General features: G+C 37.3%; 2 long non-coding RNA genes across 2 annotated transcripts; both read right to left on the bottom strand.

Annotated features, from left to right (window-relative positions):
- Positions 1–266: 266 nt before the first annotated feature.
- Positions 267–2,961, bottom strand: LOC129881471 (uncharacterized). Its single transcript, XR_008765595.1, has 4 exons — positions 2,595–2,961; positions 2,419–2,500; positions 1,754–1,800; positions 267–666 (listed from the first exon to the last, which is right to left on the bottom strand). It is a non-coding gene; the product is annotated as an uncharacterized LOC129881471 (long non-coding RNA).
- A 6,106-nt stretch (positions 2,962–9,067) lies between these two features.
- LOC129881470 (uncharacterized) lies at positions 9,068–10,319 on the bottom strand. The gene is made up of 3 exons (XR_008765594.1): positions 9,970–10,319; positions 9,794–9,875; positions 9,068–9,175 (listed from the first exon to the last, which is right to left on the bottom strand). It is a non-coding gene; the product is annotated as an uncharacterized LOC129881470 (long non-coding RNA).
- Positions 10,320–24,464: the final 14,145 nt, after the last annotated feature.

The following is a 24,464-nucleotide window of genomic DNA, read 5'->3' as shown; positions in this document are numbered from 1 at the left end:
GTAATCATTGAGGGAGGGTTTGAACTGAAAACTAATGGTGGAAAATAGCCCTAGGTGGGGTTAAGATCATGGGTTTATACTAGGGTGTGAATTGTGTTATGTTTCGTGATAGTTAGGTCATTTTGTTGATCATTTATATATATTTATTGTTTTCCAGACCAAGAACAAGAGGAACGAACCTGGAAAGGAAAAGTTCTTGCATTGTAAGGTTGTGGAAGCGTGAATTTAAGGTAGGTGATAGTCTAGTTTCCCGTATGTGTTACATATACTTGTTAATGTCACGACCCAACTCCGTAGGCCATGGCTGGTGCCCGAGTTGGGCACCCATACGTACCCTTAGCCCCACTTAGTACATTAATCGAATAAACATAGGTAATCATTAGAAGGGATCTCTAAACAGATATAATGCACGAGAGCCTATAGGCCATCACGAAACACAAAAAACCCCAAAACATATATACAAAACCCACATCTCATGTCTACAGACCTCTACGGAATGATATCCTAGTCATATGACGGGACAGGGCCCCGCCGTACCCCTGAACAACGTATATATATATACAACAGAAAGTGTCAGTACCAAAATAGGGCTCCGGACAAAGGAGCACTGTCGACCAACATGGTGGATGTCTTAAGCGAGCGGATCAGCAAACCAATCGTCTGTACCTGCGGGCATGTAACGCAACCCCCGAAGAAAGGGGGTTAGTACAGAAAATATACCGAGTATGTAGAGCATAAACTGTAATAAGTAAAGTTATTTCCAGAGCAGAAAGTGCAAAAATGAGCAAAATATCCAGAAATATCAAATGCTTATCAAATCACATATAATGGGTTGTAATAAGTAAAGTGATTACCGCAATGGAATGTACAAAACTGAGCAAAATGTCCGGAGATATCAAATGCTGATCAAAACCTCAGATAATGTATCCAGAAAAACATATGTCATATTCGGCCCCATTATGGGACTCGGTGAACAAATGTGGTCGCCCTCCTGTCATTGGCGCTACAGCACAGCATAACACCAGAATAGGGAATATCTCCGTAACAAATCATATCATATCATATCAGATGGTCATATCAAATCATATCATATCATATCAAAAACATATATGTACATGGCACAGCATAACTCCGTGGCATAACATACACCACCCCATGTACATGTCATACCTGCCCCCTCACGTCGGGACACGGCGAATAATGCAGAAAAGTATGCACGATAACATATTCTGGCCCAGGCTCAGTGAAGGAAGCATTGAGGCATCCACGAGTGGAGTAGTGAGAAACTATATGCAATTTAAATCATATTTAAGACTCAATGGAATAATCAGAATGAGCTATCATTTAAAAATCGAGACGAGACTCATGTCAAGTACCTTTCGAAAGTTACCCTGGATTATATCAGAATAAATCTTCTGGAATCATATAGACGTATCGAAGCATAATAAAATACCTTTTGAAAATCAAGAAATTGGCCATCCTAATGGCTCTAGGAATAGGAACCTCTTTGAAATTATATAAAAGTCATATTTTTGTTTCATAAATACCATACCAAAACAAAGATTAGCTTTACATACTTATGTCAAAACATGAAAATCGAAAGAATATGCTTTACATACTTATGTCAAAAACATGCCAAAAGAAAGAAAGATTTTACATACTTATAACAAATACATGCCAAAAGAAAGAAAGGTTCGCTTTACGTACTTATGACAAAGACATGCCAAAAGAAAGAAAGGTTCACTTTACGTACCTCTTACGGATTACTCTTAACTATGCTCGCCTCGTCGTCTCTTGAACCTATTTAACATGAAATTAATACTAAGGTTAATAAACTTTCACTTTCCAATTTCCAACTCTACACCCAAGTAACCATAGGAATCATTTCCTTATCTATGTCTCTCGACTAGTTTATTACTAGCTCCGAATCTACCGAAAATCGGGCAGCATCTCCCCTGTAACTTGAACATCCCCGAGTTATCAACTCGGCCACCATGTCAAAAACCATACCAACAACAACATCCAGCAGCATGTATACAAGTAAATCACTTCAACTTTACACAATACAAGCTCTATACAACTCATTCCAAACTACGGTACCAAAATAGAGTTTTTAACCTTTATTTCGTAAAATATGTAGTCATACCAAACGGAGGGTTGTGTGGCTGCAACCAGCAGCACACACATCCATTTTTGAGTACTTTACAGCCCTGCTACACGCAATTAAACCAACACCAAACTGCAGCACCACAACAACAACACACTACGCGACTTCGATTTAACTACTACGACTTCCATTTAGTTTGTTTCCAACATCAAACATCCTTATACATTTTTTTCCACTTCCAGCATATTTTAAGACATGTAATATACTTCATAACATCATCATAAAGTCCAGTTCAAAACAGAAAACTTTACCTTTCCCGAAATTCGCCAAAACTTGCCTCGGAATTTCCTTTAGCGCAGCTGAAACTTAGGAACTGTTTGGTAACGTTTTGGGCTGCCTCAAACCATAAAATTTCATTAATAACATCTTCATAACATCATGGTATAGCTCATATAATTAATTCTTGGAACGGAATCGGAGAACTTACCTTTTTCTCCTCCCAAAATCGTAGCTCTTTCCTTCTTTCTACCTTAATTTCTTTTCTCTTCTCTTCTTTCTTTCTCATGTAATTTCGTTTTGTTAGTCTTGAATTTTCTAGATAGGTGTGGAAATTAATGAGTCATAAGACTCATATATATATATATATATATACTACTTTAGGGGTGACACATGTCATCCCCTAAGTGGTGACACGTGTCAAGCCCTAAGTGGCGACAAATGTCAAGATCTAAGTGGTGACACATGTCAAGGTTTCATTGGTCCAACACACCCCTTTTCTCCAATCATGGGCTGCCATGTGGCATGTGGGGCCCACATGAGTCTTCTTGAAGACTTTGTGAAATTCTCATTTTACCCCTAGCCTTCCACAATATTACCATAGGCCACTTTGCGAATTTTCTTTTTTGCCCTTTGCCTTTTCCAATATTTCCACACTATTAATGATCATAAATAATATTCATATCCAACTTGTATATTAAATAAATAAATTTTGGAAGATTGTCATTCCCTTAACTTCCCACAACTACCTTAAAACATCCAACCGTATAAAATATGGGATATAACATCCTCCATGAGAAATTCCAATTTTTTTGCCACTCACCTTTTCTAATATTTTCAAATTGAAATTCCAATTAATTATAAGAATTTTGTATCCAACAAGATCAAACATAACCTTGCCCTTGACTTGTTACCGTTGTCTCCGAAATATCCTAATGTGTAAAATATGGGTTATAACATTCTTCCCCCCTTTTGAACATTCGTCCTCGGATGTTAAACTACCCTCATGTGGTGCCTTCATACTTTGGGTGGGTTCCTCTTGTTGTTGTCCTTTTTAAGTATGCCTATTACCTATCCCTTCTTTCATATTTTTTAAGCTGCTGGGAAGCGTACGCTATAACTTGGCCGTGCTGCATCAAGACACAACCTATTCCCACACCCGAAGCATCACAATAAATAACATACCCATATGGTATATCTGGAAGAGTTAGAGCTGGAGTTGTAGTCAAATTCTCTTTCAATAACTTAAAGGTTCGTTGACAGGCACGATTCCACTGGAATTTGACTCCCTTCTGAGTTAATCTTGACAATAGTGCTGAAATTGAAGCAAATTTCTCTACAGATATCCTATAATAACTTGTTAATCCCAAGAAGCTGCGTACCACTATAGGTGTCGTCGGCCTAGGCCAGTTCTTTATGGCCTCGATCTTCAGTGTATCTACCTTAATACCATCAGCCCCAACAATATATCCCAGAAGGGCCATAGAAGTCAACCAAAATTCACATTTGGAAAATTTAGCATACAGTTTCTGGTGTTAGAGTACTACAAGTACCGCTCTTAGATGATTTGCATTCTCTGCTTCTGACCGAGAATAAATCAGAATATCATCAATAAATATAATCATGAACATATCCAAGAATGGTCTAAATACCCGATTTATCAGGTCCATGAATACCGCTGGAGCATTTGTCAGGCCAAAAGACATCACTTTGAACTCGTAATGGCCATATTGGATCCAAAATGTTATCTTTGGTTTATCTGATTCTCTTACTCACACCTGATGATAACCCGATCGCAAGTCTATTTTTGAAAACCACTTAGCACCCTCCAACTGATCAAATAAATCATCAATCCTGGGAAGGGGGTGTTTATTCTTAATGGTTACCTTATTCAGCTGCCTGTAATCAATACACATCTGCAGCGACCCATCTTTCTTTTACACAAATAATACCGGGGCTCCCCAAGGTGAAGTACTCGATCTGATAAAGCCTTTTTCCAGTAAGTCTTTTAACTGCTCCTTCAACTCTTTTAATTCTGCAGATGCCATTCTGTATGGAGGAATATATATCATATGGGTATCTAGCAGCACATCTACGGTAAAGTCTATCTCTCGTTCGGGTGGAAGGCCTGGAAGATCGTCTGGATATATATATGAGAATTCATTAACTACGGGAACTGACTGAAGGGTTGGCGCTTCCGCTTCCAAATACTGTATGCGAACCAGGTGATAAACACAACCTTTTCTGATCATTTTTCTCGCCTTAAGGTAGGAAATAAACTTTTCTCTCGGCGATGCTGTATTAACTACCCATTCCATCACTGGTTCTCATGAGAATTGAAAATATACTCGAACTACTAGGTCTTACACTAGTCCTCATTCCCCGTTATGGGTTTCCTTTTTTGGTACTTGAGAATATTGTGATCCCTCTTTGGCCTAATATAATATGGTCTCGCGCCTTGCCGGTGATTTCTCTTGGGAGTTTCACTTACTGAGGTTTCCTTACTTTTCACCTCCTTCTAATAGTTTGATCTCTTTGTTTTCTATCTACTTACCCTCTTTATTTCCCAAATATCGCTCTACTAAAATCTCCAATTTAACCTACAGTCAAATAATAGTAGAGTACGTTGCAATAATTGTACCTTTTATTCTTATTGTCGCTCGATCTTTGGTACCCTAGTGTGATTAATGCCTTCCTTACTGTGACACCAGTTGTTGGAACTAACATGTCCACCGATATAATCGTACGTGGGAAATTCTACACATTCATATCTATATGTATATATTTACTATCAACTAGACCACAATATACTTCCAAACGTTGTTCAAGCATATCCTTATTCCAAAGCTATGATACACTTTCTGTCTCTTCACCAGCCTAGTCTATATCGTCTTACGCGGCCTCTTATGGTTTATAGCCATTTCATAAACTCTAGTTTTCCCTTAGGTTACTCTAGCCTCTCATTTGTCTCTTACGTCTGAATATATAGAATTCTTGCATACTTCCCAGGGGTCACCCACCCTAAAATTGCTCCCACTTAAGCACGATTAATCTCATAACTTTGATGGAATTGGGTACATTAATGCCGATATAATCACGTTCATTTTCTCGCATGACCTTTACTATATTATTGGAAGTGAGTCGAGATCTTACAAATTCTGAGACACTTTCGTAACACATCCATCTTTTACAATTACGGTTTTACCCTTTTTGATCCTCAATCTTTACTTTTTGCTTTCGTATGTGACTATCTTTCGTCCTGGACTACCAGATTCCAGAGGGTAGTGATCGCACCATCCATCAAGGTCTCTACCAATGATTCTTTACACGGTCTCAGATACCGCAGCTGATATCTATTTATTATTAGCCTCGAGATCCATCCATCTGTTATAGGATCTCGTTTGGAGTGTAAGCGTTCCCATATACATATGATAGCATCAGTTGATTTTCTCTTACGCTTGTATTTCTCTTGTCCACTTCCCCCTTTAGGGTGTACCTATGTCATCCTCTGTTCATTTTCAACTATTCATGCGCAAATGATTCTGTTTTAACATACTTAACATACCGCACCATGTCTACACCTTCTATTAGAACATCTATACTTTAGGTTGCCTCTATAAGAAACCTTAGTACAACCATGGGTTGCTTAGTATTCTCGATGAATAGTATACAATCTAGTCCAAGTACTGGTACTCGAGTCATATAACTAATGTAGTAGTTTAGTCGAAGCTACATTCAATTCATCCTAATCAGTACGTCACTAGTGCTTATGGCCGTGTTCGATTCTCCATTCGGGGCACTTATACTCTGATGACACATGTTTCACATTTTGTTATCACAGTTTTTCCCAATGGATACTACTTGTTCCTTTAATAATTTCATAATGCCTCGGTTGTTTTGTAATTTCTATTCTTTCTCCTCTAGGTATCCCACTATTTTCCAATATGGAGATACATATACATAATACCCTTTTCTGCCTCATGAGCTTTCATCCTTATCGTGTACCCAATACTAACTCCTAATTTTACTCACGACCATATCTTGTAGTTGCTTCCTTACTAAGCTTTACTTATTTAGATAACGATTCTCGTATATTCATAGTATACCCTACTCGTATAACACTTCTTCACCTTCCTCACAATTCTTGCTATAGGTTAATTCTAGTTGGTGAGGGTAACATATTCAACCTTTGTCTAAATCATCCCTCCGTATCGCAGGCCCTAATGAATCACCCAAGCATTTTTCCATCACATGAAACACGTGACCTTGAATCGCCTACAAATTTATGTTTTTCCATTCACATGTTACACCTCCAATTAGTCGACTAGGAACTGATAAGATGTCCCCATACAATATTTTTCCAACCTCCACCGGAGAGAAACTAATATCCACTAAGCATCAGAGTACTTCCTAGTACTTGACTCACATGATCTTGAGTCGTGAACAATTTTTTTCTAGTCCTTAAATAACAGCTGAGGGTTTTGTACTTTCTAGCAAGAATGAAACTCAATCGCTGGACACTTTTCCTTCGAACCGAAATTCCCTTTTGAATTATGACTCACCAAGTAAAAATGGTACTCCTTTTACCGAAAATATAGAGGGAACCTCTTTCAGTTTTAGTCCAATGTTATAAATTTTACCCTATCGGTATCAACTTCCAAGACATCTTCTAAACGTATGTCTCAGTCTCTTCCTTGCTTTTGTTCCATTCTCAAAAAAATAATTGGGAATAGTTTCCTCTGTATTTTGTACTATCTCAAAACCTGCACGCAGAAGATAGCAGCACTGCCTCACAGGGCCAACATATACATTTTTTTTATATCACCTTATATCACAGTCACACAGAGCTTTCAATATCAATAACCGTATGAAAATAATGGACTTAACTCATGTGTCTACCTCAAACTGCATTTATTGCACTTTTCTATCTACTTTCCTTTAAATTTTCAACTTTACATTTCAAACTCAACACCTTACTCAACATATCGCTTTCATACCTTTACTTACCCGTATACTATGTAGCTCCCAATATCATCCATCGCATTCCTCTATCGACATCGTTCCTTAGCTGAAATCAAATATTAGAAAAAGGAATTTCATTTCCTATGGATGGGCTCTATCGCACGATCTTAGATATAAAAGAAAGGTAACATCCTAAATGCCCTGTAGCCTCCTGTTTATAGATGTGGCACGCAACACACCGATAAACAAGACTCTACTAGACATAGTCTGTAGACATTCCAAAGAAGGACCGCTCTGATATCACTTCTGTCACAACCCAACTCCGTAGGCCATGACTGGTGCCCGAGTTAGGCACCTATACATACCCTTAGCCCCACTTAGTACATTAATCGAATAAACATAGGTAATCATTAGAAGGAATCTCTAAACAGATATAATGCACGAGGGCCTATAGGCCATCACGAAACACAAAAAACCCCAAAACATATATACAAAACCCACAGCTCATGTCTACAGACCTCTACGGAATGATATCCTAGTCATATGATGGGACAGGGCCCCGCCGTACCCCTGAACAACGTATATATATATACAACAGAAAGTGTCAGTACCAAAATAGAGCTCCGGACAAAGGAGCACTATCGACCAACATGGTGGATGTCCTAAGCGAGCAGATCAGCAAACCAATCGTCTGTACCTGCGAGCATGTAACGCAGCCACCGAAGAAAGGGGGTTAGTAAGGAAAATATACCGAGTATGTAGAGCATAAACTGTAATAAGTAAAGTTATTTCTAGAGCAGAAAGTGCAAAAATGAGCAAAATATCCAGAAATATCAAATGCTTATCAAATCACATATAATGGGTTGTAATAAGTAAAGTGATTACCGTAATGGAATGTACAAAACTGAGCAAAATGTCTGGAGATATCAAATGCTGATCAAAACCTCAGATAATGTATCCAGAAAAACATATGTCATATTCGGCCCCATTATGGGACTCAGTGAACAAATGTGGTCGCCCTCATGTCATTGGCGCTACAGCACAGCATAACACCAGAATAGGGAATATCTCCGTAACAAATCATATCATATCATATCAGATGGCCATATCAAATCATATCATATCATATTATAAACATATATGTACATGGCACACCATAACTCCGTGGCATAACATACACCACCCCATGTACATGTCATACCTGCCCCTCACGTCGGGACATGGCGAACAATGCAGAAAAGTATGCACAATAACATATTCTGGCCCAGGCTTAGTGAAAGAAGCATTGAGGCATCCACGAGTGGAGTAGTGAGAAACTATATGCAATTTAAATCATATTTAAGACTCAATGGAATAATCAGAATGAGCTATCATTTAAAAATCGAGACGAGACTCATGTCAAGTACCTTTCGAAAGTTACCCTGGATTATATCAGAATAAATCTTCTGGAATCATATAGACGTATCGAAGCATAATAAAATACCTTTTGAAAATCAAGAAATTGGCCATCCTAATGGCTCTAGGAATAGGAACCTCTTTGAAATTATATAAAAGTCATATTTTTGTTTCATAAATACCATACCAAAACAAAGATTAGCTTTACATACTTATGTCAAAACATGAAAATCGAAAGAATATGCTTTACATACTTATGTCAAAAATATGCCAAAAGAAAGAAAGATTTTACATACTTATAACAAATACATGCCAAAAGAAAGAAAGGTTCGCTTTACGTACTTATGACAAAGACATGCCAAAAGAAAGAAAGGTTCGCTTTACGTACCTCTTACGGATTACTCTTAACTATGCTCGCCTCGTCGTCTCTTGAACCTATTTAACATGAAATTAATACTAAGGTTAATAAATTTTCACTTTCCAATTTCCAACTCTACACCCAAGTAACCATAGGAATCATTTTCTTATCTATGTCTCTCGACTAGTTTATTACTAGCTCCGAATCTACCGAAAATCGGGCAGCATCTCCCCTGTAACTTGAACATCCCCGAGTTATCAACTCGGCCACCATGTCAAAAACCATACCAACAACAACATCCAGCAGCATGTATACAAGTAAATCACTTCAACTTTACACAATACAAGCTCTATACAACTCATTCCAAACTACGGTACCAAAATAGAGTTTTTAACCTTTATTTCGTAAAATATGTAGTCATACCAAACGGAGGGTTGTGTGGCTGCAACCAGCAGCACACACATCCATTTTTGAGTACTTTACAGCCCTGCTACACGCAATTAAACCAACACCAAACTGCAGCACCACAACAACAACACACTACGCGACTTCGATTTAACTACTACGACTTCCATTTAGTTTGTTTCCAACATCAAACATCCTTATACATTTTTTTCCACTTCCAGCATATTTTAAGACATGTAATATACTTCATAACATCATCATAAAGTCCAGTTCAAAACAGAAAACTTTACCTTTCCCGAAATTCGCCAAAACTTGCCTCGGAATTTCCTTTAGCGCAGCTGAAACTTAGGAACTGTTTGGTAACGTTTTGGGCTGCCTCAAACCATAAAATTTCATTAATAACATCTTCATAACATCATGGTATAGCTCATATAATTAATTCTTGGAACGGAATCGGAGAACTTACCTTTTTCTCCTCCCAAAATCGTAGCTCTTTCCTTCTTTCTACCTTAATTTCTTTTCTCTTCTCTTCTTTCTTTCTCATGTAATTTCGTTTTGTTAGTCTTGAATTTTCTAGATAGGTGTGGAAATTAATGAGTCATAAGACTCATATATATATATATATATATACTACTTTAGGGGTGACACATGTCATCCCCTAAGTGGTGACACGTGTCAAGCCCTAAGTGGCGACAAATGTCAAGATCTAAGTGGTGACACATGTCAAGGTTTCATTGGTCCAACACACCCCTTTTCTCCAATCATGGGCTGCCATGTGGCATGTGGGGCCCACATGAGTCTTCTTGAAGACTTTGTGAAATTCTCATTTTACCCCTAGCCTTCCACAATATTACCATAGGCCACTTTGCGAATTTTCTTTTTTGCCCTTTGCCTTTTCCAATATTTCCACACTATTAATGATCATAAATAATATTCATATCCAACTTGTATATTAAATAAATAAATTTTGGAAGATTATCATTCCCTTAACTTCCCACAACTACCTTAAAACATCCAACCGTATAAAATACGGGATATAACATCCTCCATGAGAAATTCCAATTTTTTTGCCACTCACCTTTTCTAATATTTTCAAATTGAAATTCCAATTAATAATAAGAATTTTGTATCCAACAAGATCAAACATAACCTTGCCCTTGACTTGTTATCGTTGTCTCTGAAATATCCTTATGTGAAAAATACGGGTTATAACAGTTAAATTGCTTCATGATATGCATGTGTGTATATGAATAGGAAAACATGCTAGATTATATGTAAAATGATCACTTGCTGGCCTGTTTTATGATGAACCTGTTCTTGGTGATAAAATATTATAAATACTGAATGTATTTATGATTGTAGTATGCTTGGATCGGGTGTCATATTCCAACACATATACAGATCGAGTGTCATGTTCCGACACAAAGTTGATTTTCTGTAGATTCCTTGAGAGGACCCTTGTGTGAATTATAGCATGTGGAAGATATTGAATTGTGATATTCCTGAATATAGTTGAACTTGAGACTAGTTGACTTATTTTGTATATGTATATGCCTATTGTGTGGAATTTACTTGTCTATGATCCACTTACTGGCTAACCGCGTGATCCTACCAGTACACCGTTGTTTTGTGTACTGATACTACTCTTGCTCTGCCTTTTGTTGAGTACAGGACATATTTAGCCAGCTGCGGAGAGACCTCGGTTAGAAGAGTAAAAGCTTGTTCGAAGTCCAAGGGTGAGCTATTCTGTCTTACTGTCATGGACTTTCTTATTAGTTTCAGTCATTCTTTCGGGACTCAGATGTTCAGACATTTGTTTAGTATTTTGACTTCTTTTGGGAGTGTTCCCCTTTTTCTTACATTGACATTTGGTTAGAGTTTTGGTACAGACGACTTTCAATTCCTAGAAAGTATTTAATTTAGCATATTTTGGGTTGGTAACTAAGCGTTTTATGAATTTATGGGAACTCAGCATATATTTTAAATTAAACATGCTTCCGCATCTTTAAGCTTATGTATACTTTGAGATTATTATTGGAAGGCTATTAGAATGGTTCTCCCACCGGAGAGTTAGAGTGGGTGTCAGCCACCGTGGATCGGGGTCATGACAAAACCCTAAACACATTGGACAATTTGAAAGGCAGTTACCACTGTGCTACTCTCTCTCTCTCTCTCTCTCTCTATATATATATATATATATATATATATATATATTATACACAATTAAGTTTTTGCCGAGAGAGTTCGGGTGAACTACAACCAACTCCCCCTTGATTCACCACTAGTAGAGAACATATAATATAACAATAACATAAAAATCTATTATAAAAAAACTTGATCATTATAGTAAATGTTGTTATTCAGAAGTACTGTTATAGAGAACATATAATTTATATAACATTAACAAATCATTTTAAAAAAATAACTTTACGATTATAATAAAATATTTTTTTAAAATATGATCGATATTCAATTTTTCCTACTCTTTACTGTTATTGTAATTTGCTAAATTTTTGGCAATGCTTCATGAGAACACACTGACAATGGGCCAAAAGAAGAAAGGCGGTGATGCAATAATTGCTACGTTCGTTGAATATTAATTCATTTATGGTCGATAAGAAATAACTAATTTTAGAATTAATTTTAAAATAAATTTATATTATATTTAATTAAAATAAAATTATAATATAATTTATCTCAAAATTAATCATTCTGAAATTATAATGTTATTTTTATCCTACCTTAAATAAGGAAAATATTTTCCAAACTCATTCTAAACCTCACACTTCAACTTTCCATCCTAAGTAAGTCTCGAGTATCTATTCACAATACTAATCCTAGATCTCACTCCTGATTCTCAATTTGAGACCCAACTCTCGACCTTGATTCGATTCGAGACTCAACTCCCAAGTTCTAAATATAGTCGGGATCAAGTCTCAAGTTTGAATTAGAGGTCGAATTTCGAGTTAAGTGTCGGGTACAGATCTCAGTTTGGAAGTCGAGGTCAGGTCAAAGTCAGTGTCGACTTTCGAGTAAGAGTCAGGGTCGGGTCTTAGGTCAGGATCGGGTCTCCAATCATGGTCAGGGTTGGGATAGGTTCTTAGTTCGAGGTCGGTTTTGGGTCTCAGGTCGGGGTCAGGTTTTCGATCGAAAGTCGAGATAGGGTGTTAAGGTCGGATATCGGGATCAGATCTTGGGTCGGATGTTAAGTTGGGTCAGGTCTTAAGTCAGGAGTTGGGGTGTGGTATTGGGGTCGAGTATTGAGGTCAAGGTCAAGATCAGGGTTGGGTTCGATTCTCGGCTAAAGGTCAGGGTCGAATCTCAAGTTAGAGTCGGGGTTGGTGTCTTGAGTCAAGGTCAAGTCTTAATTCAGGAGCTGGGGTCGGAACCCGAATTAGGTGTCGGGGTCATGTATCGATATTAGGGTCAAGGTCGGGCTCTTTTGTCAAAGTTAGGGTCAGATCTTATGTCGGGGTTAGGGTCGGGTCTCAGGTTAAAGTCGACATTGAGATAGGTCAGGGTTAATTTTGGGCTCAAAGTCTGGTCTCAGGATCAGGGTTAGGATAAGGGGTTGGGGGTCTTGGGTTAGGGGCAAATCCAATTCTCGGTTCAGGTGTCGGATTAGGGTTAGGGTCGAAGTCATGTGTTGGGTCTCAATTAGGAGTGGAGTCTTGAGTTTGGTGTCATGGTCGGGAATCAATTTTAGGGTCGGGGTAGGGATCCCGAGCTAAGGTTAAGGTCAGGATCGAGGTCGGGTCTCAGATTAAGGTCGGATCTTATGTCGGAGTCGAGGTCGAGTCTAAGAGTCAATTTAGGTCACGAGTCTCGGGTCATGGTCGAGGTCGAGATTGGGTTTTGGGTAGGGGTCAGGTGTCTTATCGGATTCGAGGTTGGATTTTGGGTCAAGGTCGGGAATGGATATTGGGTCTCTAATCGATAGTTGAGGTCGGGTGTGGAGGTTGTGTCGGGTTCGGTGTTGGGGTAGGGTCTCGGGTCAAGGTTGAGGTCAGGTGTCTTGTCGTGGCCAAGGTTGGGTTTCGAAGTTGGGTTTTGAGTTGGGGTTGGGATCAAGGTCGAGTTGGGTCTTTGGTCGAGTGTTAAGTTTGGGGTCAAGGTCGAGTCTTGAGTGGGGGTCAGGGTCGGTTCTAGGATCGGGTTTGGGTCTCAAATTGGATGTCGAGGTCGAATTTTATAAAACTATTTTGAAGCACAAGGTTTAAAATACTTAATTTTCAAAGTAAATTTAGGCTAAAGAATTTTAATTTTTTTAAACTAAAAAACCCACTTATACATATCAAATAATCAACAATCGTCATTACTAGATATTATATAATGATCACCGTCAATTATCATTATCATACAACTATCATCCAATATCGTCAATCACACTCACCACATCTGTAACACCCCAAACAAATTTGTCTAGACTCGAACCATTCTTCATACGTAGACTCAAACTGAATGACTTCTAATTGTATATATGAGTTAGCATCAATTCCTAAGTATTTTAAGTGTATTAAAGGTGGTTTAAAGTCATAATGGATCTCTAACACCAAGCGAGGTCCAAAGAATTTCTATCGATTAAGTTTTCGAATGAGTCCGTATAAGGGTCAACTTCAAATGACCATATCTCCTAGAATATAATGTATTAGGTGGCTCATGACCTATCAAATTAAAGTTCTTTGATTCTTCATTCCAACTCCACCAAAATTGCATTTTTTGGAGTTTGAAGTAAAAAGTTATGTCTAGTTAACCAAATAGGTGCGCGTCAAGCCCGCATCGCAACGGCATCGCTTGATAATATTCGTTATTCATGTCCCTTAGTTTCATCTTCATTCAAGGAAGAATGATCTCAAGGGTGAGCTATTACAACATCCTCTAAAACGTTATATGTGATATTTTAATTCTCGACGAAAATGATACTATTTTTTATTTTTGGCATAACTTTTTCTAGATTAGTCCAAATTGGGTGATTCAAATTTCTGAATAACCAAAATGGCATTACCTACAACTTTTATGAATACTATATCTTAAGATTCGGAGTATACATAAGTCAAATAAATTAATTTTTGCAAGATATGGTGTTGTGATAAAATGGAGTATTTGTAGAAGAAAAGTCATATCTCACGGTAGGATGCACCAACTCGGTTGATTCTTGAATGATATAAAAGTATACTTCTAGATATACAATTCATATGAAGACACCAAATCTTAATTAGAAAGTTTTTTTGTTCAAATGCAGCTCCGAAAAAAGTATTTCGTTAAAAGAAGGTTCATCTCACCAACCATGGAAAGATCTAGATCCATTTGACATCACTCATTACATCAATAGTCCTCCATTTCACATCATCCATGAGATCATAATCCTTCATTGAATCAGAGTAAAGCTAAGGGTTCAAGAGTGGTCATTGACTTCTTCAATTTGGAGTAAAGCTTTGCTATTCATAGCATTAGATTGAGTTCATCCATGCGTCCAATAGTTAAATTCATCGTAATTGAGTTATAGTTGAGTTTTACCCAAATCTTGAATTCTAAATGAATTAATTCTTCTTCTATTGAGTTAGATATATTTATGCATTGAGATTATTATTAATTTTATCTCTCATATTATTGGAATTATTGTTCGTGACTACTTTTAAGTAAAGATGTTGGATTTTAATATTCATTGACAAAAAGAGTGATTTGAATTAATACTATATATGTATTTTATTGAGTTTTGAAAGAGCAAAAGAATTGAGTTTAAATGAATTTGAGTAAATAATGTTTTGAGCAAGGTACCCTCTCAGGGCGTGACAATAGGCTTGAGTGTGTGGTTGTCACTGTGAGAGTGAAAGTAGTATGCTATTGATGACTTTTAGGGGGGAGTTATTGGATGTACGTGAAGGGTGTTATGAGTCTTGGAAAGAAGAGAAAGCTTGGGCACCGATATATTGGCCTTAGGAAATTGTAAGAAGGATTAGGGATGTCACTCATGAATTGGAGTTACCTTCTGAGTTAGCCGTCTTTCGTCCAATGATTCATGTCTCGATGATCAAACGAGTGCATAGGAGATACTTTATTGGTAGTTCCCGTTGAAAGTGCTTAAATTAAGGATAGTCGGTCCTATGAGGATGATATAAAAACCAAATATCCACTTCTATTCCTGCCATCAATGATGATGTTGAAAGTAACTTCATTTTCTTGATTTGAGTTGATGTTTTCTTTCTTGAGTTCGACGGTTTATGATCTAGATGTTTGAATGATTCGATTGATAGAGTTACGATGTTCTATTGGTGCCAAATGATAAGAATATTGAAGGTCATGTCCCTACTCTTGACTTGAATTGATTTGCCTATTCTTGAGTCTGAATAGTTAATTGTCTAGATTACTTGATTTGGTTGATTGGTTGATTTGATTGAGTCTTGATTGTTATTCATGCCTCAAGTCCAGCTCTGGTTGATCTTCATTCGAGGAAGAATGATCCCTAGAAGAAGATAATGTAACACCCAAAAAAAAAATCGCCAAGACTCGGATCATTCTTCATATGCATATAGACTCGAACTAAATGACTTCTAATTGTATATATAATTTAGAATCAATTCCTAAGTATTTTAAGTGCATTATATGTAGCTAAGGGTCATGAGGGATCTCTAACACCAAGCCAAGTCCAAAGATTTTCAATCGGTTAAGTTTTTGAATGAGTCCATATAAGGATCAACTTCAAACGACTATATCTCCTAGAATATAACGTATTGGGTGGCCTATGACTTAAAATTAAAGGTCTTTGAATCTTCTTTCTAACTCCACCAAGAATGCATTTTTTAAAGTTTGGAGTAAAAACTTATATTCAGTTAACCAAAGAGGTGTGCGCTAAGTCCGCATCGCGGACTTGATCAGTTTTTGCTTCAACTTAAAATTTAGGGGAAAAATGCACTATGGTGAAACACTTCTGCATCGCAGCCCTTCTCCCATATAGTTCAAATTTATGTAAAATTTTCAGATTTTAGTAAAGGTAACTTGAACCATTCTCTAATTTTATAAATACAAAGTTGGACGCGTTTTTTGAAGTCACTTTTCAGTCTTTTTCCTCCCCCAAAATCCTAAACTTCATCCTCTTCTCTCTCAAATTATCTCCAACAAATTTGCTCTCAAACTCAAGGATTCAAGCTACTCATTTAGGACCTAACATCAATATTTCTTTAAGATCTACTCTAAGGTATGTAAGGCTACTCACAACGTTGGATTGATTTCATCCACGTGCCCTACATCTTCATTGATTCGAGTTGAGTTGAGTTTTGAGGTTCCATGAGTTGAGTTCTTGAGTTATCTATAATTTATATTGAGTTTTGTATATAAATCCATATGCATTAATAATGTTATTGAGTTGAGGTTTGTTGAAAGTATGGATTCATCTATTCATTCACATGAATCCAAGATGAGATTTCATTTTGTCATAATTTGTCTAGAGGTTGAGATTGATGATTTTTATGTATAAATAAAAATATTTCTTACAAAGTGAGATGATACATATTTTAATGAGTATGATGAAATTGAACATAGAGTTAAATGAGTATTTTGGAGCAAGATGTTTGATGATGATGTAAATGATATCTATCTTTAAAAAGGTAAAATGATTGATGAAGAGGTAATGTTGATGATGATGTCTTGAGATGGAGTGGATTGGAGTCTAATGTGACTACATGATATAATTTGCATAATTTAATTTGATTGGAGTCTTATGAGGATTTTTTGAGTACAAATGATTGTTTGAGAAAGAGTTTTAAAAAAATAATTTGAGAACGTTTTGAATAAATTATTTATGCACTATTTTGAGTTTAAAAATGATTATTTTCATCTTTGATTTAGAAAGAGTTTAAGCATGAGTTAAGTTTGAAAAGTTTTTTAATGAGTATTTTGAGTATGAGTATTTTGAGTATAAACGAGTTGAGCATTTTTATATTAAAACGTCTATTTTAAGAATGAGTTGAGGGGTTAAAATTATGTTCTAAATACATTTAATATTTACTGCATTCATTGAGTTGAAATTGTATCAAATTTAAAGAGAAGAGTTTGATGATTGAGATGAGTTGATTTTTTTTGAAATAAGGACCAATGAGACCAGATTGATTGAGTTTTAAAAGAGTCCAATGAGACTAAATAAGTTGATTTGAACTAAGTACAAAAGAGACTAAATGAGTATTTTGAGAACTTTACTCACCTGATAAATATGAGCATATTGAGTCTTGGGAGGAGTATTAAACACCGAATTGGGTAAAAATATAGTCCCTACTCAAATCCCATGAACTACGTAGCCAACGTAGAAAGAGATTGGACTGTTAAAGTCGGATGTTTCCTATTTTATTGTCCTGACATGATAGGACTTGAAAAATTGTTGGATCCATGATTGGTTAATTCGTTCATACCCCGACAAAGTATTGAGTGGACGTGGCAATAACGTCGGCTTGTTGCATATCATTGTCTCATAGGTGATGGTTGTCGATTAGAAAAACTCTCAAATTGAGTGAATTATGCATGATACGATTGGTTTGATTGATATTGTAGAAGATTGAGCCGAATTGTAAAACACTACTAAATTCTAATTTTCCATACTTGTTGAGTCGAGTCCTTTGAGTTTATTATTGAGTTGATTGAATACTTGGTTGATTGGATTAGATTGGATTGTATGTGATTGGATTGGATTTGATGGTATGTGATTGGATTGGATCGAATTGTATATGATTAGATTAGATCAGATTATATATGATTGGATTAGATCAAATTGTATATGATTAGATTAAATTGGATTGTACATGATTGGACTAGATTGTATATGATTGGACTTTGTCTAAACCGTATTATTCCTTTAGACTTATGACACTTGATTGAGTTTCTCTTATCTTTATGATTTTAGATATCTGAAGTGGTATTCTATCTTAATGCATGTTTTATTTTGTCATATTACATACTCGTACATTCCACGTACTATCATTTATTTGGACCTGCATCGTGTCATGATGCAGAGACAAATTTAAAAGATCATCAATAGGCGCATCGTTGAGAATATATTCACACTCAGCATATTGGTGAGTCCTCCCCTACATTCGGAGGATACCACTTGGTTTATTCTTGCGTTAAGTTTAGTCTTTTCATTCTGATTTAAGGTAGCCATGAACCTGTCATTCGCACCAATTAGATAGTAGTGATAGAGGTTTTATAGACAAGATAGTGATAGGTTGATTAAATATTTTATTTCCTTGAATTAATCTTGTAAGACTATTTAATGACATAGATTAAAGTTCGATTTATTGGCCCATAGTCTTTCTTTCTTGAGCTAGATTGTTGATTGGAATTGCCCATTTAATTACTTTTTTATTTTAAGTCTGATGTGTGATTAGGCCAAGTGGTTCGCTTAGGAGTCAGTAATGGTTTCTAAGTGTCGGTCACGTCTAGGACATAACAAGAAACTCGAAATGACCATAGCGGGTTCAAAAAGCCATCTTTGGGATGTCACATTCTCTTACTTTCAACTGGTGATAGCCTGATTTGAGGTCTATCTTAGAGAAGCATGTGGCACCTTGAAGTTAGTCAAATAAATCATCTATTCTGGGGAGAGGATACTTGTTCTTGATGGTGACCTTGTTTAGTTGTTGGTAATTAATGCACATTCTAAGGGATCCATCTTTCTTTCGCACGAATAGGATAGGAGCACCCCAAGGTGAGACACTTGGCCTAATAAACCCCTTATCTAGGAGGTTTTTCAGTTGTTCTTTCAACTCTTTCAACTCAAAAGGAGTCATCCTATAAGGAGGAATGGAGATAGGTTGTGTATCAGGAAGGACATCAATACCAAAGTCTATCTCTCTATCAGGAGAGATTTCGAGTAGATCCTCAGGAAAGACTTCAGGAAACTCATTCACAATGGGAACTGACTCAAGAGATGGAGCCTGATCATTAATGTTTTTGACTCGGACTATATGATATATGCATCCCTTAGAGATTAACTTTCTTGCTTTAAGGTAGGAAATAAATTTACCCTTAAGTACTACAGAATTTCCCTTCCACTCTAAGATAGGCTTATTTGGAAATTGAAACTTGAAAATTCGGGTCCTACAATCAACTGAGGCATAACAAGAATAAAGTCAGTTCATGCCAAGAATCACATCAAAATCAACCATGTCTAACTCAACTAAGTCAGCTATGGTATCCCTGTGATAGATTGACATAGTACAATCTCTATAGACCCTCTCAGCTAAGATAGACTCAACAACAGGAGTAGGCATGCTGAAAGGCTCAAGAAGACACTCAGGAAGGATCTCATATTTACTAGCCAAGTAAGGAGTCACAAAAGATAACGTAGCACCCGGATTAAGTAATGCATATACATCAAAAGAAAGAACTCAGAGCATACCAGTAACAACATCGGGTGCATTCTCTTGGTCTTGGCGACTACCCATAGCATATAGATGGCTGGTTCCCCCGCCTGCACTTGAAGCTGCACCTCTATGATTACCTCTATTCTGTGGAGCTTTAAAAGAAAACTGAGCTCTACTACTTCCATCTCCCTGTCTCTTTGAAGGACACTCATTCTGGAAGTGACCTGTCTTTCCACATCCGTAGCAAGCATTGGTGCCCACACGATACTCTCCCAAATGGAGCCTCCCACATCTAGCACATGGTGGTTTCCCTCTAGAACCTTGAGCCACACTTAATTGGGACTGAGAACCCTGAGCTCGAAAGTTTTGGTGACTTAGAGATCTCTGATCATACCTGGTATTAGGTGTAAAAGCATTTGTTGGGGAAGGTGCATAATTAGAAGACCTCTTCTGAAAGAAGGACTTGTTACTCTTCCCTTGCTTCTGCTCGTTCTCATGCCCAGCAGACTTAGCCTTTTTGCTTAGGTGTTCCTCTCGGTCCTTTTTCTTGTCATCCTCAACCTGCTGAGCATACACCATCAATCTAAAATAATTCATGTCAGAAATCATTAGCATTGTCTTACATTATTTCTTTACATGTTTGCCTAGGGCAGAGACAAACTTCCTCATCTTAGACCTCATAAGAGGAATTATTTCTGGGGTATATTTGGACAATTGAATAAACTTCAAACTATACTCTTTCACAGTCATACTCTCCTGCTTCAGGTTCACAAACTCCTCAATTTTTGCTTCATGTAGCTCTTGAGGAAAGATGTTATCAAGAAATGCTCTTTCAAACTCATCCCAAAGAGCAGGCTCTGCATCCTCACCTCTACTTTCTTCCTACTAGTTATACCATACATTTGCCACATCCTTGAATTGATAAGACACCAACTCAACCCCCTCAATTTTTGTAGCATGCATTGCTTTTAGTATCTTCTACATCTCATCAATAAAATTTGAGGGGTCTTCATCAACGTTAGAACCCGTGAAGACCGGCGGATTCATTCTCAGAAAATCTTTAATCCTCGTGGCAGCAGATAACTCTTGATAACTAGAGCTAGGAGTTGGTGAACTCTGGCTACTATTTTGAGCAGCCACCAACTGGGTGAGCATAGCAATCGCTCCTCGAAAATATTCCTCTGAAGTAGAAGTGGTCTGAACAGTAGGTATTTGGGGTACCTTAGTAGACCTTGTAGGTCGACCCCTAGTTCTCCATGGAGGCATTACTGACTGTGGAACCTCAGTGCTGGCAGCGTTTCTCTGACTAGCTGAACGTTTAGGAGGCATGTCTGAAACGTGTAAATGCACAAATTAGAAAGGAAGCTTTTATAGAGTTAAACTTTATCGCACGAACTAAGATTATGAAAGAAGTGAAATAATTCCTAATATCCTATAGCTTCCTGATTATAAGTGTGGTACACAATACACCTATAAGCAAGACTCTACTAGATAGGGCTTCATAGACACCCTAGGACTCTTGAACTCTGTGCTCTGATACCAAGTTTGTCACGCCCTAAGAGGGTACCCTAGGCGTGGCCGGCACTCAAAAACCATCTCTGGCTTCCGAGAGAACCACTTGGTATCATTACTCATTTGTTCATCAGCGAAAGACTTAAGAATACTAATGTGGCTTGTCATCATCAATATCAAAAGAAAAAAAATGATAATTCTTAGAAGAAGTAGTTTTTAAAGAGAACTACTCGGATTACATCATCAAATTCTGTCTATGAAGCCTCTAATACTCTTAGATGGTGCCAATGACATGTCCATGGCTACCTCAAAAGAAACATCACACTCAACAATAATAAAATGATAAGGATTTCTTTCGAATACAAGAAGGACTCACCAAATAGCCAAAAAGAAACGATCTTCAATGATGCGCTTGTTGAGGATCTCTAACAGCTGTATCTGCATCATATAATGATGCAGGTCGAATGATGTCAGTACGTGGAATGTACGAGTATGTAAAATGGCAGGAAGGTAAGGACATATATCAAGAAACTTCTCTCAAGAAAAATCAGTTCAAAACTCAACATCATCTCAACATCAATATGTAATGCAAGTTTAAAATATAATAATAAAAATAATAGTAATAAGCAATGCTTACTCGGTTGGAAGTTTCTCTAACCGACAACCATCACTTATGAGCTAGCGATGATACAACGAAGCGATGTCATTGCCACATCCATCCAATACCTTGCTAGGATAAAGGACATCACCATCTTAGATCCACTCATCAAAGTCCTCTTTTTGGGACTTAAGACGCATAGCCTCCATCCTATGCTGGCTACGTAGTTCTGGAGTTTGAGTCAATTAAACTCTTACCCAACTCGGTGCTCAATACTACTCCCAAAATGTAATGACCTTGAGGGTGATTTTCGTAAATTTGTACAAAACACGCGTGAACAGTAACATGCGTGAACAGTAACACGCATGAACAGTAACTTTTTGGGCAGAAAATGCCCCTTTCTTCTCATTTCAATATTTTTCAACATTTGTTTGAGTTCTTGAACTCCTTGAGGTGATTTGAGAAGAGATTTTCGAGGCAAAGTGTTGGTGGGTTGTCATTCCGAGCGCTGAATTCGAGAGTTACTTGTCCGGTGGAGGTATTCGAGTGCGATTTCGGCAATTGAGGTAGGTTTGACTATCTTTCTTTGAGATTGAGATGGGGTAATTAATCATTCATATGTTATAGACTTTGGGATGGGGTTGTAGTATGAGTTGAGAATGTTATATATATTATGATGTCCGTGTGGAGGCTTATTTATTAATGTGTTGCCGTGACGGGGTTTATTTGTATTACATAGCCCGTGTGGGGGCCTTATTTGTTATCTTATTTGCTTTGAGAGCATGTGAATTATGATTTGCCTAAGAGAGAGGTTTGAGTATATTATTTGACTTGTGATGCCGCCTGAGAGATTGAGTTGGGGGTTTTGAGCATACTTGAGTATTGAAATATTATTGAGAAAGGGGTGAATATTTAAATGAAAGCGTGTTCTTCCCGTTACTATTTATTGAGGGTGAATATCATGTGTAGGTTAAGTTTTGAGAACTTTGAACATTATACCACATGTGAGTTGATTATTACTTCCATGCATATGTGTTTTGATGCATTCATCCTCATTCATCACATCATGAAACATGGGAAGTTGAAAAATATGGAAATTCTTTTTGAGAAAGAAAATGAAACACCTTTAAACCTTTGTATCTTGAGTCCCTGACCGAGGCAGTTTTCCGGTAGGGTAGTGGATGCATTGTGATCCCAACCTTTGTATCTTGAGTTCCTGACCGAGGTAGTTTTCCGGCAGGGTAGTGGATGCATTGTGATCCCTTGACCACGAGGAGGTGGCAAGGATAATGAGATATTGTGATTGAGGTATATGGTCTGCGAGACCCCCATGGGTCCTGCTTGGTAGCACAGCTCGGCAGGTGTATACGACAGGCTGTGCGACAGTCTTGATTCCACCGTACCACCACATCATTGCATCATCATATTGCATTGCATTGCATTGACATTTGTGCTGCTTGAATTATTTGATTAATTGTGATTATGAGTTGTTATTATACTTTATTCGTGCCACTATATATATAAACTGGCGGCACCGATGCCGAAGTGGGACTTTTCTGTATGCAGGTGGAAGCGTTCCTTAGTTTATTTCATAGGTTTGATTAATTCCTTATACTCAGTCAGCTAAAACCTACTGAGTACATGTGAATTGTACTCACCCCTACTTCTGTGTCCCTTTTTGATGCAGATACTAGTCGGGGTACCCCACGTGGCAGTTAATATTCTAGCGGATTGTGTATTCTCAGATTAGTGGTGAGGTCCTAGAATTCGGATCGTCACTAGTCTATCTTTATTTTTCAGTCTTTTGTATCATTCAGAGACTTATGTTGTATCTTCAGATTCGAACCTTGTATTAGATGCTCTTTATACTTATGACACCAGGTTTTGGGATAATTTCTTTATTTTTTTTTCTTTTTATTTAAATCGTGGCATCACTTTCCCCTTTGGGAGTCTTGTATGAGTTTTATTTTTAGGGTTACACATCAGATTGGGTTTTGAGATGTGTGCCATCATGACCTCAGTTTTTGGGTCGTGACAATTGGTATCAGAGCACTAGGTTCACCGGTCTTATAAGTTAAAGAGCAGGGTGTCTAGTAGAGTCTTGCGGATCGGTACGTAGACGTCCGTACTTATCTTTGAGAGGCTACAAGATACTTAATAGGAGAATTTCTTTCTTTTTACTCCCTTCGTGCGATTTATTCATATCAAGTGTTATTTACCTCTGATCTATTCCTTCCGCATTAAAAGTAACTGTCGGGTTCGAAATATCGGCTCTTGCTTAAGGATGATTTAGTGATGCCTATTCGAGCCTGATTATGAGTATGAAGATGTGGAGCAACAAAAAAAAAAGTATGGAAGATGGTCGGTTAGACTTTGATAGTTAGATTTCAAATTTTAGATATCTAATTAGCCCACTTTGGATTCCTTTGAGATCTGTGGTTCCACCTATGTCTTCTAGCATTGCTATGTTTACTTAGGAGCAAAAGAGATTTGGAGAGA

The sequence above is a fragment of the Solanum dulcamara genome, chromosome 3 (assembly GCF_947179165.1).
Source record: "Solanum dulcamara chromosome 3, daSolDulc1.2, whole genome shotgun sequence".
In the NCBI taxonomy this organism is placed as follows: Eukaryota; Viridiplantae; Streptophyta; class Magnoliopsida; order Solanales; family Solanaceae; genus Solanum; species Solanum dulcamara.
This window is presented reverse-complemented; position numbering and strand designations above follow the sequence as displayed.